The sequence below is a fragment of the Scylla paramamosain genome, chromosome 42, assembly GCF_035594125.1.
Source record: "Scylla paramamosain isolate STU-SP2022 chromosome 42, ASM3559412v1, whole genome shotgun sequence".
NCBI classification, from domain to species: Eukaryota; Metazoa; Arthropoda; class Malacostraca; order Decapoda; family Portunidae; genus Scylla; species Scylla paramamosain.
The window spans coordinates 6,027,501-6,040,000 of NC_087192.1; the positions used below are offsets into that span (position 1 = coordinate 6,027,501).

At 41.2% G+C, this 12,500-nt stretch overlaps 1 protein-coding gene and 1 non-coding gene across 4 annotated transcripts in view; both read right to left on the reverse strand.

Annotated features, from left to right (window-relative positions):
* The window catches only part of LOC135093210 (agrin-like), a 503,425-nt gene that overhangs the window by 475,876 nt on the left and 15,049 nt on the right, over nucleotides 1–12,500 (reverse strand). The window lies entirely within an intron of this gene.
* On the reverse strand, nucleotides 10,500–10,570 carry Trnag-gcc (transfer RNA glycine (anticodon GCC)). The gene has a single exon. It is a non-coding gene; the product is annotated as a tRNA-Gly (tRNA).

Genomic DNA, 12,500 nt, shown 5'->3' on the forward strand with positions numbered 1-12,500 from the left:
CTTCCACTCTCTCTCTCTCTCTCTCTCTCTCTCTCTCTCTCTCTCTCTCTCTCTCTCTCTCTCTCTCTCTCTCTCTCTCTCTCTCATTTGCTTTCAGGCGTGTTGCTCTTCTTTTCCCTCCGAGTGTAAATGAATGCGCCTTTTTTTCTGCACCTTTATCAGCTCGGCCTTGCTGTGTTGCTCTACGTGATGAGATGCAGTGATTCCAGCAGTTGTTATTATTATTTTTTTTCTGATTTTTCCCCCCTGCATGATGCGTGAGGTTAGTGGCAGAATGGCTGGCTGGCTGGGAGGCTGGCGTAGTGGTGCGTGAGGGAAGCATGCGAAGTGAAAAGGTGGTGGTATACGAGTGGCACACTGCAGAAAAGAAAAGGATGCTGGTTAATCTCCCTTTTCTTCTCCAATATGCCAGACTTGGTTAATATTTTCAAGGTAATAAATAAATGGTAAGAGTGGAAAGTGAAAGGGTAGCGGCATATTAGTGGCATGTTGGACACCAAAAATGATGTTCGTTAATCTTTATACGGTAATGAATAAATAAATACACGTCATCAGTATTCATAAGCGAGGATGAGTGACGTGTTTTTTTTTTTTCAAATGACTTAATTGGGTGTATGTATTCAGATTACGGTAATTATGGCGGTAATTTCACTAAGATGATTTTTTTCAGCTACCTGACAGCTGAGGAAATGTTTACGTATATAATCTATCTCTTCGTATAATATTCCTGTAATTTTCCATTTTCTTAACGTTTTATCTATTTTTTTTCTATTTTCTTCTTTTTAGGACATTAGAACTTAAGAAAATCAGGGAAGCTGCTAGAAACCGTCAGGCCTACACGAGGCAGTCCCTACATGAAAAGTACTCTATTCCCACCTATCTATTTCCACACACCACCCTCATCCTTAAATTTGTCTAATCTTCTTTTAAAGCTCCATAAACATATAATGATCATCTCTATTATTCTTCAGACTCCAAGTTAAGGGAGATCAAATATACGTCATGCAGCACAAAATACTAAACATGCCTTAAAAATTCTCTCTCTCTCTCTCTCTCTCTCTCTCTCTCTCTCTCTCTCTCTCTCTCTCTCTCTCTCTCTCTCTCTCTCTCTCTCTCTCAACCTCTTTGACTCGTCCATGACTCCGCGCCTCCACACCACCACCACCACCACCACCACCAGCGCCACCCCCTGCAGCGGCATGACCCACTAAGCACTAAATCCCGTCCTGTAATCCTCGTCTAACCTCCACCCACTCCAACAACCCCCTCCTTTTCCTTTTTCCATCCTTCTCAATATTCCCCTTCCTCCCCCTCCTCCCCCTCCTATTCCTCCTCCTCCTGAACAGGCAATCCTCCAGTTGAGTAATCTAGGATCAAATACAACTAATTCCTCCTCAGGGAACTCGAATCGTCAGCCAGAGCGGGTCAGGCAGCGTTCGAATCCTTGGTGTCGCTTGCCGCTCGCTTTGAGGTTAGCTAAGGGAAGGAGTTGCCTGCGCGCTTCTGGACGGAGCCAAGATTATTAAACTTGGAAGGAAGGGACAGGGCAAGGGTTAGGAGAGGAGGGAAGGGGACTGGGAATATGGAAAGGGAATGGGGAGAATGGGGAACGGTATAAGCTGAAATGGCTCGCTGCTTCGTTCGTTATTCTTTTAATTGTTCGTGCTTCGTGGCCTTGATCGCCTGTGACTTAGCTGTTTGGAGTGGTGTTGTTGTTGTTGTTGTTGTTGTTGTTGTTGTAAAGAAGATTGTCAACCTAGGATCACAATTTACGTAACATGATAATAAAAGTTTGATTTCCTTGTGCGTGTGTGTGTGTGTGTGTGTGTGTGTGTGTGTGTGTGTGTGTGTGTGTGTGTGTGTGTGTGTGTGTGTGTGTGTGTGTGTAATATTAACATCTAACAAAAAACTTGAGATTCTGAGGTGTTGAAGTAAAATCATTTCTTCATTTTCATGTTCGTATTATTCTCGTTATTATGATGTGACATATTAAATTATTATTTTTTACTTATTTCCTTTTTATTTTTTTTAAGGAAGTGTTTCGAAAAGAGTTCCCTTGAAATGAGGAGGAGGAGGAGGAGGAGGAGGAGGAGGAGGAGGAGGAGGAGGAGGCCACAGTCGCGCATTGAGTGCATGTACAAAAACCATCACAGGAAATAATCATCTCTGCTCACGACACAAACTGACTGACAATTCAATCCTTCCTTTCTCTTTTATATTTCATGCCCCTTCTCTTATTCTTCTTACATTCTGTCTTCGTGTTTATTTTTCTGCTCCTCTTCTTTCTTCTACTCTTTTCATATTACTTTTTTTCCGCTTCCTGCTACGTTAATACTACCTCGCATTTTTTATTTCAGCATCGAGATCGTAATAACTCGATGAAGGAGCGGTTTTGAAAATCTGATATATAATGGCAATAGTAACAAAAATAATAGTTTGTTCTTGATTCGCATGCACTCAGTATTCTATCATGCACACACACACACACACACACACACAGGCAACACAACAGCGGAGAGTCATCATCATTAGGGACACTCAGCCGCGCCACACCATAACGTGACTTTCACTACCTACATGGCGTGTGCATCTGACCACAGCCACAGACACCCAACTACCAGCCTCACTACACCCGTCGTTACACACACACACACACACACACACACACACTCTCTCTCTCTCTCTCTCTCTCTCTCTCTCTCTCTCTCTCTCTCTCTCTCTCTCTCTCTCTCTCTCTCTCTCTCTCTCTCTCTCTCTCTCTCTCTCTCTCTCTCTCTCTCTCTCTCTCTCTCTCTCTCTCTCTCTCTCTCTCTCTCTCTCTGCTCCATTCGTGCTTTCCCGTGCTACCTCCCTTCACCTCCAACAAGCGCCTGCCTCTAGTACAAGGAGCTGACGAGACACCTGGCCAAGACCTGCACCTTTACCGACATTCCAAGAAGATGGATGGCTAGGGACACCTGTGTGCAAGGCAGCCAGTGTATGTAAGCTTTGTCCTGATATTCCTGAACGTGCGTCCGCCTCCTCCTCCTTCCTCCTCCCTGACTGTGCTGACATCTGGACTCAACGCAACATCGCCGGTCTACCTGATCCTGCACGCCTGGCATCCTCCCCCCGCCACGCAGCTGTCACCAGCCTGCGCCTCCTGACGGGGCAGTAAGTGGGAAAACTGTTCCGTCACTTTCGACCCCCCTCCCTCTTTCCCGCGCTGCCCCCACGCCCTGTCACTCCGCCGCGATATCCTGGCGCCGCCGCACACCATGGAAATCATTCACCGACGACTGATATATATATATATATATACTCGTATATATATATATATATATATATATATATATATATATATATATATATATATATATATATATATATATATATATATATATATATATATATATGTTAATGTACGTGTAGGTTTTTACGCTTCATGCCAACACACTAGTGAGATGCAGATAACAGGCATGGACTGAGAATGTCAATGGTCAAATAACACGGACGTGATTTTAGTGGATTTCATTAATAATATAAAATACGCGTTTAAATGTGAAAGCCTTAATGACATGGTTGGAGCAAATACCCGAGCCAGTGAGGAAGGCAAGATTCTGGCCCAGCATTGGCGCCTCATGGCCAGGGGAGCGTCACAGGGAGCTCAGCTTCAGAGAGGCGTAAAGTACCCTTCCCCTTTGAACACCAAGAGAATGCCGACGCCGCAACTTTCAGGAACTCAGGCACTCCACCAGCAAAGGCCGCGTGGCCAAGAGCACCAACAGGCGTTACAATACACGCCTTTGTTCAGCGCTTACCACCACCTTCCTGCACCAAATATTGTCGGCCAGTCCACTGATTTTGCGGTGGAATATTAACTGCATCTACAACTCGAATAAAATCAACTTAATGGATTATTCACACATGCTTTAACTTTAACACTTCATCCCTCTAGATTCTTGTCTTCCCTGTCTACACCACCTGACGAGTGTGGCGGTGGAGGAGGCGAGGCTCGGTCTATGCGACGCTGCTAAACATATTGATAAAAAAATAGTTTAAATATAATAAGTTATCTTCCTCAGCTGAACTCTCATTCCCAACCATCCCATCATTAATTCTTTAGATATAGAACTTCAGAACCTGATTACGACATGACTTTTACCTGCCGTTGGTTTATATTAATGATTACTATTAAAGCGCATGTTTATTTTTGTCTATTTCCGTGTGAAAGAGCAAATAAACTGTGCATCTCGATTTTCTTTGGCTCATTTTATCGGTAACATCTGCAATAATACACACACACACACACACACTCTCTCTCTCTCCTCTCTCTCCTGCAACAATACTCTCTCTCTCTCTCTCTCTCTCTCTCTCTCTCTCTCTCTCTCTCTCTCTCTCTCTCTCTCTCTCTCTCTCTCTCTCTCCACTTCCAAGAGTTTTCAAGGGGCAGAGTACATACAAGGAATAAATTGGCCTTTAACGTTTGGAACAATGTCTCTTGGGAAACGGCTTTAGTGGGGAAGGTTTTTGTGCTGGAGTTCTTTCTTACATTAGTTTTCCAGTCCTTGTTCAGTGTCCATTTGTGTGAGGAAAAATAGGTGGGAAAGATCAACCTGTGTTCAGGAGGCGCGTTAGTTTCAGATAAAGGGTTGGGATAAAAAAAAATATATATATACACGGAGCTCAAAGGAGGATGGGAAATGAGAGAGAGAGAGAGAGAGAGAGAGAGAGAGAGAGAGAGAGAGAGAGAGAGAGAGAGAGAGAGAGAGAGAGAGAGAGAGAGAGAGAGAGAGAGAGAGAGTGCAACGAGAAGGAAAACCAGAAGGACGAACAGAGACGTAGAGAGAAAAAAAAACAGCTTCTCACTACATTTAATACTAATTCAAATGTATCAAAATGTATTAAACACGTGAATTGTATATTTTCTTTTCTCTCTCTCTCTCTCTCTCTCTCTCTCTCTCTCTCTCTCTCTCTCTCTCTCTCTCTCTCTCTGACAAAACCTGCCACCGAAAAAAAAATATTTCCCTCACAAAGGAAAGCGCAAATGTTTCAAAAACATTCCAAATATTTCTTCTCAGGCCTCACATCTGTTGTTCTTAGAGAGAGAGAGAGAGAGAGAGAGAGAGAGAGAGAGAGAGAGAGAGAGAGAGAGAGAGAGAGAGAGAGAGAGAGATTAATATCCCTGGAAATTATCACTTCTAAAGACTATAAATAAAAAATAAATAAATAAAGCATGGCAACGAATCCAGCAACAATGAAATACACAAATATAAGAGAACAAAAATTAGGAAAGTTACATGACACAACAAATGGAACAATAAATGAACACAACGCCTGACCAGCAGCAGAACACAGCACAAAAAAAAAAAAAAAAGAATAATGGAGCACCTGTTTTGATCAAGTGAATAATTCCGAAGCAGGTGTTGTTCTTCAGTGCTTCCATGATAGTCACTGCACAGAGAAAGGTCAAGGCCAGAGGGAGAGAAAATAAATAAAGGTAAAAAAGTTATTGACTAAATTATTGCATGTACATCTACCACGCATTATATTTTCTTTCCAGTTAAATAAAATACGTAGCATTCTGATCATTACATTATTACGGAAACGTGAAGAAATAAATAGGAATATGTCAGTCATAAACACCGGATTTATTATATGAGATACATAAGAAGAGAGAGAGAGAGAGAGAGAGAGAGAGAGAGAGAGAGAGAGAGAGAGAGAGAGAGAGAGAGAGAGAGAGAGAGAGAGAGAGAGAGTAGGGGGCTTGTTTACTGTCATATCGTAGGTAATTTAGTTATAGTCAGGTGATGAGAACAGCTTTTTAATCAATCTATTCAGTAACTTTTATTTCACTAAACACAATGAATTTCATCAAACAGGAAAAGAGAAAAAAGGAAGAGAAATACTAATGAAGAAACTGTTAGAATGGGAGGGCAAAAGTCGTGTGTGTGTGTGTGTGTGTGTGTGTGTGTGTGTGTGTGTGTGTGTGTGTGTGTGTGTGTGTGTGTGTGTGTGTGTGTGTTAAGGAGACAGGGACATTAGGCCAGAGGACAAAAAATTACTTGCAATAACAACATTTAATAATAATAATAATAATAATAATATAATAATAATAATAATAATAATAATAATAATAATACCTCACATCTGGCCTCCGTAATATGATCTACATCAAATTAATGTGAATCATGTTTGTGTGAGTACAGTCCCAGAGAGAGAGAGAGAGAGAGAGAGAGAGAGAGAGAGAGAGAGAGAGAGAGAGAGAGAGAGAGAGAGAGAGAGAGAGAGAGAGAGAGAGAGAGAGAGAGAGAGAGAGAGAGAGAGAATGGGCAGGAGGCGGACAGGCAAAACAGAGGGGTGCGTTGCAGGGTAGGAGGAGATGGAGTAATCAAAGGGAAGGGAAATAAAGTAAAAAGTGATGCAGGAGAGGAGATGGGAAGGAGTGAGGACTGGAGGGGAGGCTGCTGGCGAGGTGCGGAGGAGAGCGAATGAACTGAGGGACGGAGGAAAAAAGAGAGGAGGTGAGAGGCGTGTAGGTAACTCAGCCAAGATTGGAAGTAATGTAGAGAGAGAGAGAGAGAGAGAGAGAGAGAGAGAGAGAGAGAGAGAGAGAGAGAGAGAGAGAGAGAGAGAGAGAGAGAGAGAGAGAGAGAGAGAGAGAGAGAAAATCAACATATTTAGCCAATGCAGCAATAATAAAGAATAATATTTTTTGTTAATAACCTATATAACATAACAAAATAATAGTAACAATGTATCGCGAAAAGGTAAGAGTATCAAACGCTCATAAAGAAAATTTAGAAGATTAGACAAATTTATGTATGAGAAGTGAGAGTAAATTGTTATGTTCACAAGGGTGGTGTCTTCTTGCCCATATTTTCTTAAGCTCCCGTATTTTCTAAAGTTCTTATATTCTTATGTCCTTCACACGCCAATCCAAGTTCTTCATTCTTTAAGGTGATACTTGTACATCTCCGCATTCACTAAACACATTATATATACATTCATTAAATACATCCTTGCAAATCCACACACACGTATATTCTCTATTCATCACAGTGTATAGACATACCCACATACGTACAAACACCACACAAGCGTATGTCATGAAATCTGTGCAACACCTGATTTTAAAGTAATTATTCAAATGGAGAAATTTAAATAATCTGTCGAAAAAAAAATCTTTGGCATAATTTGACCTAAATCATGAAAGCTGTGTCTGCGCCATTATCAAATTAATCTGTATATTTTCACAATTCAACACGAGCAGCAACACAACTGCAACACTCTCCCATCAGTGGAAATTGAATCAAACTCGTTAACCCGCATCGTTAACATCACTTTTACCTATAAATATTATATGACTTTTTTTTTTCTGAGGCGCTTTTACTCTTTTTATTCTTAACTCTTTTCTTTACGCACCCCAAACTACCTGCTATCACTTCTTAACGCATCGCTAGCATCAGCGTTTTCCTCATAACATTATATGCCCCTTTTGTTTTGGATGCTATTAATCTTTTTACCTTTACTTTTTTTCCTTTACACACCCCACGCAGCAAGCCAACACCATTTTAATGCAAGAGTTAACCAGTATTCTCAATCACTTTACTTTCTTTTTTTTTCGTAAGCTCTGAAACTTCTTGGTTACTTCTGTATTTCCTCCTTCCTATGACTTGAACTCTTTCAAGAGGATGATTATACGAAACTTGTTCTCCAACTTATGAATGATCCTTTTTGATCTCTCTAGAGACTGGCACTTCAGTAGGCATTTTTTTTTTTTTACACTGTTGCCCTTTGCCAGTGCCCTTCTTACATTCCAGTGCCCCTCTTACATAAAAGAAAAAACACTAACTTTTTTTTTTTGATATCACAGGACTTTCTTGTCTGAGGTTCTATAACCCTTTTTATCTCTAACCCTTTCCTTTACACACACCCTGACTGCTTGCTAACATCACTTTAATGTATCAATAACATCATTTTTTTCCCCTCTTAATAACAAGTGACTTCTTTTTCTGAGAATATTTTTTTACCTTTTATCTCTTTCCTTTACACACCCCAAAACTGCCTGCTAACGTCACTTAAATGCTGTTCCCGCCCGCCGCGGCGCTGGCGTAGGAGCCCCGTGGGACGCGTGACGGCTCGGTTCACGCGTCGCGGCCACCGTTACGATAATTTTCATTCCTATTCCCATTACCATAATCACGGGGAAAAAAATGTACATGAATTCGTATAATAATTACATGCTATATCACAACGTATTTCATTACTAGGTTCCATTGGATAGATATTAAGAATGTGGAGTTTTGATTATAATGTATTTTTTTCCGTTTTTTTTTCATAATATTGCTGCGTATTGCTGGTAATGCTAACGCTGAATTATGTAACACTCGCTGGAGCTGATGAGAGCCGCGCTACGTGCTCGGCTGTACTTGCTAGCACTGTGCTACGTGTTAATCTTGTTAAGCGAGTGTTATTTCTTAATTGCTGCGTAAGGTAGTTCTCCTTTTTTTGTGTGCTCATTTGCGAAAGAAGAAAAAAATACACTCATCCTTGTAGTTTATGTTTTAACTCTGTGTGTGTGTGTGTGTGTGTGTGTGTGTGTGTGTGTGTGTGTGTGTGTGTGTGTGTGTGTGTGTGTGTGTGTGTGTGTGTGTGTGTGTGTGTGTGTGTGTGTGTGTGTGTGTGTGTGTGTGTGTGTGTGTGTGTGTGTGTGTGTGTGTGTTCTGCGGACCATATTATGCCGCCCTCAACAGGGTTAAAAAAAAAAAAAAAAGATCAGACATTTATGGATGAGAACGATAGGTGGGAAAAGATAGGCATATATTGTGTAGGGACTGCCACGTATAGGCCTAGTGACTTCTTGCAACTTTTATTATACTATGCTCTTCTTAGTCTGCAACTGAACCACCACCACCAGAAAGTTACCATACCAAGGCAAACGCCAACACCTCCACTCAACACTGCATGATTAATAGCCACCTTGACATAACCCAGGACAGCTCTCGCCTTACCACTTCCTCCTCTCCCCTTCGTCTGGCATGAGGGTTCAAGGCGGCTGCGACTGAATACGATTATAATTTATTTTTCATATAAAAGAAGACAGCTGCTGATATTCATAACTTCTACTGCATTTACTTCCAGTTTTACTCCTCTCGTCGGTTATGTTACTGCTACCTGTGCTAAATGATTAAGTGCTGCTGATTATATTAATGACAGTTTAATGCTTAAAACTGGATGAGAGAAAGACATTAGGGACAAAGGAATAAGCGAAAGAATGGCGCAAGACAAAACCTGGAGAAGGCTCACTGAAAACGACCCGAACAGGGATTTAAGCTGAGAAGAATGGCAATCTTCATAATAACAGAGTATTTGTTGATATTCCTAACTTTTATTGCAGTTCCTCCTCCTAATTCTACTCCTGCAGTCAATGTTGCTGCTGCTTGTGGTACATATGCTGTGGCTGATCATGTTACTGACAGTCTAGTCTCTTTCATGTACCAGGATACGCTTGTTGATATTCGAAACTTTTACATTTACTAATGCTGCTATTGCTATTGTTAGTATTGTTGCTGCTGACACTCTGCCTGCAACGGTTAATGTAGTTAATAATAATCTAGTGCCCTCGCTCCACCCAACATCTCTCACTTTTGCTCTGTCATCTCCCAGCTTTAATTCTTGAGAGCTAAGTTGTTTATTTCTGGTCAAATCACTCAGTTTATCGTAGTCGATCCTCACACTATTTGCTTATGGTACTATTTTGTTACGTTATTCGTCAGGTGACTATTAAACTAGAACAAGAGTAAAAATATAAACGAGACACTTTATGCAACATTAATTTTTTCAAGAATTCATTATCTACGGTGTTAAACTCGCACTTCATTTCCGCTCAGTCACTACAGACTATTAATATGGGAAAATTATATGATCTCCATTTTGTAATTCTGCACCATTTTCTGGCCATTATCTAATTAAATTTCAACACTGGCTTTCAAGTATATGATGATGGCGATATGCTGAGCCTCGACACATTTACAGATAACTGGTTACTTGGGAATTGCACTTTCAATACAAACTGCATTCTTTCATCATGATTACCTGACACAAATGTAAAAAAAAAAAAAAGTTTAAAGTAAAGATAGCAAAATTAATTAGAAAATATTCCTACATTAAAGAAATGTCATGCCTTATTTAAGTTACGTTGAGGATAAAAGAACAGGGAAAGATAAAGTAACTTCGTCTTTGAATCTTCTTAAGAATTATAAAAAAATGTATACAATAAAGAAAAAAAAGGGTTTACATACAAAAAAAAAAAAAAACATTCCAGCTTTCGATTTAATGAAGAATAATACTAACACTTTTTTTTTCTCATTTTCTTCATTCAAGTTCCCGTGATGATTCAGGGCCAAGGTACCTCGAGTAGATTCCCTTTACAACCTGGGGCATGGCCAGAATCCAAAAACGCGCGCCTAAGGATCCATGGCGGCCCTCCTAAAAAAATCATTATGTTTAGGTTTTGATGCATCGGCCGGGAATCGAACCCGGGCCTCCCGCGTGGCAGGCGAGAATTCTACCACTGAACCACCGATGCTTGACTCTCCTCGATAAGATTGCGGGTACTTGTGCGAGGGTGAATGAGGCGAATGAATGAGTGACGGAGTATACTATCGGTCTGTGCGTGTGCTTCTACTGTCATTCAATGTGGATAAACCTGTTCATTGTAAGTGATTTCAAGAGTTTCGCAACAAGTCAGCCAGCTTATATCCAGGTGCACTCCTGTACACACCTTAGTAAACTGCCATCAACGCAGACCAAAGGTAAATATATGGTGTCCAACAAAACTAACTTGCTTTTCAATTAGATTAACATTAAGAAACTTTACAAAATTATTCTTGGTCTCGACAACTTTTACCTCGCATGGAAATCGTCACTTCTGTGGTGGTGGTGGTGGTGGTGGTGGTGGTGCGTTGCTTGAGTCTTCCCAGAGAGGCTCCAGATTCACTGTACTCTCCTCAGTAAGCGCCTTTTGCGCCACACCGGGAATACTGGGCATTGCATATTCTAGTCCTGAGTCTTACCGCTGTTTCATAAATAAATAAAAAAAAAACTACGTATGTAGGTAGTAGTGGTAAAGATAGTACTAATAGTGACAGTGGTGGTGGTAATGGTGATCGCGGTGATGTTGGTTGTGGTTCTAGTAGTAGTAGTAGTAGTAGTAGTAGTAGTTTTTGTGGTAGTAACAACAACAACAACAACAACAACAACAACGACGACGACGACGGCAAGAACATGATTAAAATAAGGAAGAGAACAAAGGAAAGGAGGAACAGGAAAGCAAACATGTATCTTAAATGCTATTATCTATCTATCATACATCTATGCATCTATCTACCTATCTATACACACACACCACACACATACATATATATGAAGACAGGATAATGAGGATAATTTGACCTTGGAAATTGGGGATCCCATGAGGTGGGACACAAAGGTATCCTATGGCGAAGATGGGGCAAGGGCGACGGGGGGCAAGGGCGGGGGCGAGGAGGATAGGAAGGGATGCATGCAAGGAGGGGGACGGGCGCCACACACGCTCGGAATATACCTCCTCTTACTTTACCAAAATAAATTCGGGAACCTTGAAACTGGACCCGGAGCCTTTCTGGCGCCCATTGAGACCGGTCAGGCAAATGTGGGCGTCGGGAAAAGTGTGAATGGCGTTTGAATGGTGTGTGAATGGATATTTGGCCATTTCGCTGCACGACTTTTTCCTTAGCGCTAAGTTACTATTTTCCTCGAGTCTGCAGCGCCGAACGTAACTCCAGCCTGGAAAATGGGAGGGACTTTAAACCCAGTGAAGGAAATGGTGATGCCGATGAGGGGAAGGGATAATAATGACTGGTGAATTTGCGACCTTCCTTCTTTTTTTTAAGGGAGGTTTGTTGTGTGCGCTGCAGTAGTACATAAAAGTATAGATTTTGTACTCAGTATTACACGGAGTAATCTTGCAAATATGGTAATGCTATTGATAGGTGATGCCTTAACACTGCTAATTCCAGTCTTGCTTTGAAACTTGTAGTTAACTTAATATGCATTCCTGTCTATAAACTTTGCTAATTCTAAAGCTACGGGGTCATAATGGCAAAATAATAATAAGAATCAATTAAGAATAACAACAGGTTTTGGTAGGCCTACAAATATGTGTTTCTATGGAGAATAGCGTTTAGTAACAATTCGTCCCCAAAGACCTACGATGAAAGTCCCGAACACATTTTTTTTTACCTCACGCGTGTCACTGCGTTGTATATAATCAGCCACACGTCGCATTAGTCGCAGGTTTTATTGCGGCCTGTCAGCTCGGGCACCGATTGCTGACACGTGTCGTAAAAACGGGGCTACGGTTCTGCAATCAACATACCACCTGTCTCCGCGCCTCAGGAACATTCGACCCTAGGCTTCGATGTATGTACACGGCATTCCGCTTAAAATATAAAAGTACAGGCATCCAACACAACACA